Source organism: Myxocyprinus asiaticus, chromosome 41 (assembly GCF_019703515.2).
Source record: "Myxocyprinus asiaticus isolate MX2 ecotype Aquarium Trade chromosome 41, UBuf_Myxa_2, whole genome shotgun sequence".
Classification (NCBI taxonomy): domain Eukaryota; kingdom Metazoa; phylum Chordata; class Actinopteri; order Cypriniformes; family Catostomidae; genus Myxocyprinus; species Myxocyprinus asiaticus.
This window is the reverse complement of record NC_059384.1, coordinates 33167335-33173334: the sequence shown is the minus strand read 5'-3', so window position 1 is coordinate 33173334 and position 6000 is coordinate 33167335. Positions and strand designations below refer to the sequence as shown.

Below are 6000 nucleotides of genomic sequence, written 5' to 3'. Positions count from 1 at the left end.
CCTTATGCCAAGAATATCTTTAGAATTATGATCAAAAAGTTCTGGTCTTATCAAACCATAATACACTTTACCACATGGTTTTGAGTGACTGGTTGTATATTTTGATGACATTAAGTTGGACTGGATGTTCTTTGCTAACACTACCCCATAGCCAGACATTTTAAGAATACAGGATATTTTTGTCACATGCAGGGAGTGAAAAATCCCACAGAAACACCTGATCTTTATTCAGGATTAATCATAATCACTTACTTGATGACAGGTTTTTAATAATTGCTTTTGAACAAGAGTTTGACTGTGAAAACAGTCACATGCCCCATTATAACAGGATGTATACAGTTAATCAACCAGATATTATAAAAAAATTGTATTTATTTTTTTAAGGATCTTTTATTCATTTAAAACTCATTTATATTTAAAAAAAATTCTGAAGCCATCATTTAGAATGAGTAAAATCGATGAAAAGGAGAAAAAAAGAAATGAAATCTCTCTCTCTAAAAAAGCGATGCAATCACTTCAAATAATGAAAGAATTTCTTTTTGGGTGAACTATTCCTTTAAAGTCGGCATGAAACGGAAGTTGCGACTGACTTTTCTTCCATATTGTGACGTAGTTCTGAGTGAAACGGTATCGTAATCAAATGAGTCCACCCGTGAAAATTTTAAAATGACTAGTTTTTGAGGGTGATGTCAAGAAAGGTTAACTCTCGGGTGATTGACAGCATTAAGTTGACAAATCAAATAATCAGTAAGCTTATTAATATACAGTTTTACAAACATTGACCAACAAAACATTGATTAAATCAGAACTGTCAAATGTTTTTGGTGTAATCTGTTATTTCTGTCATTTTTCAGTTAACCAAAATGGCAGTGCTAGGCCTGTTCCACCTCGTGTGTGTTGATTCGGACATTGACAACTTGACAATTGACAACAAATTCTTGGCCATGCAATAAATTCAGATACTGTGAAAGAGGAGACAGAGACAGAGGAGATTAAGAGGAGCTAGCTACAATTTCATTGGTTGGCAAAGGCAATTGTAAATAACGTCACATCCATGGTTAGTTTTAACCAGTCAACCTCGTCAGCTGTTTCAGGGATGTGTGTGAACAGGAGAAATATCACCAAATGAACACCTTAGCAGAACAAAAACGTCAGTGTATTTGATCATAATTTAATAACTAAAAGATGCCAGTTCACCCAGTAAGTTTGCCACTTTTTAAACAATTTTATAAACTGACGTAATATTTTAAGATCTCAACAGTGTTCTCAACAGCTTTAAGTGAACTACAATTCAAAGACAACATAAACAACAGTTCTTTAAAGGTGCACTCAGTAATTGTTTATGCACGTTGTCTTGGACTTACACTGACACCTAGTTGCATGTATGCAGCATCATTCAATTTCAAACACAAAAGTTTTCAGTTTCAGATGATCCATTTTAGAAACGCACTTTTCACAGTCAGCCATGATTAATTTAATCCATGAGTGAAAGTGTCCAATAATAGGGCGGTTACTTAGATTAAGTGAGTCTGTTTCAGTTCTCAGAGAAGAAACCACTGTTGCAGTTAGAGATCGATATAGTGCTTGCCTAATTGTATGTTGGGATAAAACAAGGAAATGAGCAGATCAAATGTGCTTGTTGTCATGTTGTACTTTAACTCGTTAAATGAAGCCACTGCATGATGAAACTATAATTTTTTCACTGTGCAGAGCGAAGAAAATGTTTCACTTAGAAGAGCTTGATGCTGCAGCAGTGATGGACTCGGCTTGAGTGACAGTCTGTGACAGCACGCAGCTGTGTGAACTTCCGCTGTCGTAAAAGCCCCATCCAATAATCTCTCAATAAATTACACATTAATTAAAATTAAACCCAGTTATGTAACGACAGGAATGCGCCCACTGTAACAATATTTCTTTCATTAGAAATGTACTTGAGTGAGAGTAAAAAGTACCCATTTTTAAACCTACTCTAAAAGTAAAAGTATTTTTACTTATACCATTACTTATACTATTTTTACGTATACACGCAAAAAACAGTGGAGTTACATACATTTCTGAAATCTGTGCAAATTCACATTCAAATAAACTTTATTCAAGCGCAAAATTGATTTTTGTTTCCTCAGAGTAAATTCATCTTTGCAAAAAGATACATTGTTTTACAAAACTGACTTCACGCGCATACAAAATACCTTTTAATGCACTCAAAATATCATTGTGTGCACAGAACATTTTTGTGTGCTCAAAATAAAATCTTGCACGCACATAATACAATTTTGCATGCGCAGAATTGTGGCACATACCACACATTGATTTGCAAAGCGATCTGTTCACACAGCTCACAAACTGTCCACTGATGTGCAGTGAATGTTCGTAATTAAGCTTTAAAGCTGTGATATCACTCGGACACCAGAAAAGGGAAATAAACCCAGACGAATAACGATGTCTGACAAATACAAACATTCACTCTAACACATAAACAAAATATAAACACTTCTATAGCAAAATGAAATGATATAACTTGCCGGTTGAGCAGTTAATTCACCCATTTTTCATAGCAAAGCATTCAGCATCTCTTTTCGATCTGCATTGCTCAACGCTCTTGATTGACCAATTGTCTAAATTCCAATAACAACCTGCATAATGTGTGAAGGCGGTCTTAAGCAATTAACATCCAATAAAATCAAATGAAACAAACTTGATGGCAAAAACCACGTTTTGTACAAGTGAAAAACAGATTAAAATTTGAGTCCTTTTTTTACTCTAAATCTCCAATTTCACTTTCACTGCCTGCTTAGTTTCACTTTCAGATGTGAAAGTGTAGATTTGTAGTGAAAAAGGACTTAAATATTGTTCTGTTTCTCACCCACACCTATCATATCTCTTCTGAAGATATGGATTTAACTGCTGGAGTCTTATGGATTACTTTTATGCTGCCTTTATGTGCTTTTTGGAGCTTCTGAGTTTAGTCGCCATGCATTCACTTGCATTATATGGACCTACAGAGCTGAGATATTCTTCAGAAAATCTTCGTTTGTGTTCAGCAGAAGAAAGAAAGTCATACACATCTGGGAAGGCGTGAGGGTGAGTAAATTATGAGAGAACTTTCATTTTTTCCCTGGTGAACTATCCCTTTAAGGCACATTAGTCCAGGAGCTTTTTTGTGTGCTTGGATTGCTTAGAAACCATTCTGAACATTCCTTGGTTTGGGTTGCTACCATTCGAAGAGCTGAAACCCAAAACTAGACTGAATATCAACTTCTTGCTTCCTCAACCACATCCAATATGGTCTGGCTGCAGACTAGCACTCACCACAACAGTTTATATATATATATATATATATATATATATATATATATATATATATATATATATATATATATATATATTATTTTTTCAGTTGTAGCCCTTAAACAAACTCTAAAAATGAACAATAGTATTCTGATAAATTAACATTAACCAAGATTACAAACTGTAAAAAAAATAAAAAACATTTGTTCATTGTAAGTGTATTTGTCCGTGCTTCGATTAAATATGCGTTTAGGCTGTGATTTGAAGTTCGGCCAGCAGGCGGCAGTAGAGTCACTGAGACGCAGCGGCGCTGTGTGTGTGTCATCATCACCAGCGAGTGACGGGCAGCGCATAGGAATGGAGCTGTGAACCACGTCTGCATCAGCGAGTGAGTCACAATAAAATACTAACATTATTACTGCACATTACAGCGGGAAAGAAGACTGACGGCTTATGATACAATGCTTTTTTAAGTGTTTGTTTGGGCCAGCTAGCGAGCCCATTGCTCGTGATGGCCCTGCTCAGAACCTAGTAAGCTACCTACCAAAACAAACAGTATGTTTGGGCGTCATAGGAGCATTACAGATCAGTAGGAATTTTGGGCGCGTTTCAAAGTAACGTTTTTGTCGCGTTTCGAGTCCACAGCATCTTTCGGCACAATGGACTGACTCTACGTTTTGAGACACAGCACGTGATTGTCTGTTGCATGTCTGTGAATTTGTCATGTTCTGTGATTCACTGTTGCATGCCTGGAAATGGAAGTATTAAATTGTCTGATGTCTCAATTGCCTAATAGGAGGAACACGCTCCATACTTCTGTTTTATTAGATAAAAGCTACATTTTGTCTTCAGTACACTAAATGAGTTAAACTCTGGTGATTACCTCTCAGTCTTGGTGATTCGTGTTTACACCTGACTTCCTGCTGTCTTGGAGATATCGGTAGTGGATCACAGTGAATATGTAATTAGCTCTATTTAAATGTGTTACAGCTTTAATATCGCTGTCTAGGTTCATAAATTACGTTTTTCTCTGGTTTTAGATGAATGAATTTGGGTGCAAGGGAGTTTGGGGAAAAATATGTTGAGTTTAGTGATCAAATGATGTGGGTTTTTACAGTTTTTTTAATATATGGACAGTTGCATCAGTATTATATCAGCAGTGTGTGTGTGTGTGAACGTGTGTGTGTGTGAATGCTTGTATAAACTGCCTGGCCAAAAAAAAAGTAATACTCTAATATTTAGTTGAATCGCCTTTAGCATAGATTACAGCGTGCATTCGTCGTGGCATTGTTTCAACAACCTTATGCAATGTCATAACATTTATTTCCATCCAAAGTTGCATTAATTTTTGGCTGAGATCTTGTACTGATGACGGGAGAGTTGAACCACTCCTTAAAGTCTTCTCCAGCACATCCCAAAGACTTTCAAAGGGGTTAAGGTCAGGACTCTGAGGTGACCAATTCATGTGTGAAAATGATTCCTCATGCTCCCTGAACCACTCTTTCACAATTTGAGCCCAATGAATCTTGGCATTGTCGTCCTGGAATATTCCCGTGCCGTCAGGGAGGAAAAAATCCATTGATAGGATAACCTGGTCATTCAGTACATTCAAGTAGTCAGCTGACTTCATTCTATTGCCGCGTAACATTGCTGAGCCTAGACCTGACCAACTGAAGCAAACCCAGATCATAACACTGCCTCCAGTTGCTTGTACATTGGGCACTATGCATGACGGGTGCATCGCTTCTTGCGCTTCCCTTCTTACCCTGATGCACCCATCGCTTTGGAATAGGGTCAGTCTGGACTCATCAGACCACATGACATTTTTACATTGCTCCACAGTCCAATCTTTATGCTACCTAGTAAATTGAAGTCGTTTTTCTTCCCGATTATCCTCACTAACTTAGCAGGGCTCCAGACTGCGACTAAAATGCGAATAAAAATAATTGATTGCAAAAATAATTTAAAATCTAGTCGCCATCTAGCCCGTCTGGCACCAACAATCATGCCACGGTCCAAATCACTGAGATCACATTTTTTCCTCATTCTAATGGTTGATGTGAACATTAACTGAAGCTCCTGACCCATATCTGCATGACTTTATGCACTGCACTGCTGCCACACGATTGGCTGATTAGATAATCGCATGGATGATTGTTGGTGTCAGATGGGCTGGTTTGAGTATTTCTGTAACTGCTGATTTCCTGGGATTTTCACACACAACAGTCTCTAGAATTTACTCAGAATGGTGCGAAAAAACATCCAGTGAGCGGCAGCTCTGTGGACGGAAACACCTTGTTGATGAGAGAGGTCATCGGAGAATGGCCAGACTGGTTTGAACTGACAAAGTCTACGGTAACTCTGATAACTGCTCTGTACAATTGTGGTGAGAAGAATATCATATTCAGAATGTTATTCTGAGATGCGGGTTGGCGCTGTTTTGGCAGCACGAGGGGGTACAATATTAGGCAGTGGTTTTAATGTTGTGGCTGATCGGTGTTAGGGATGGGCATTTTGGTCAGTTTGTCTACTCAAGTACTTGGACTAATTACTAAGTACTCGTCGAGTACTCGAGGAGCAATTACATGTTCATAACTGAATATATATAATAACATGTCTGACAAATATCTATGGTTGCTGCATTGTGCCTTGTTCCAGTGTATCGTCTATTCATTATTATAGGCTGTTATAAAATAATGTGTTACAAAATGT

General features: G+C 37.5%; 1 protein-coding gene across 2 annotated transcripts in view; it reads left to right on the top strand.

Moving 5' to 3' along the window:
* The first annotated feature begins 3582 nt into the window (after positions 1–3582).
* The window catches only part of LOC127431852 (polypeptide N-acetylgalactosaminyltransferase 11-like), a 49703-nt gene continuing 47285 nt past the window's right edge, over positions 3583–6000 (top strand). For both annotated transcript variants that reach the window (XM_051682463.1, XM_051682461.1), the window contains exon 1: positions 3583–3676. The gene's annotated coding sequence lies outside the window, so the exon portion shown is untranslated. The remainder of the gene's footprint in view (positions 3677–6000) is intronic.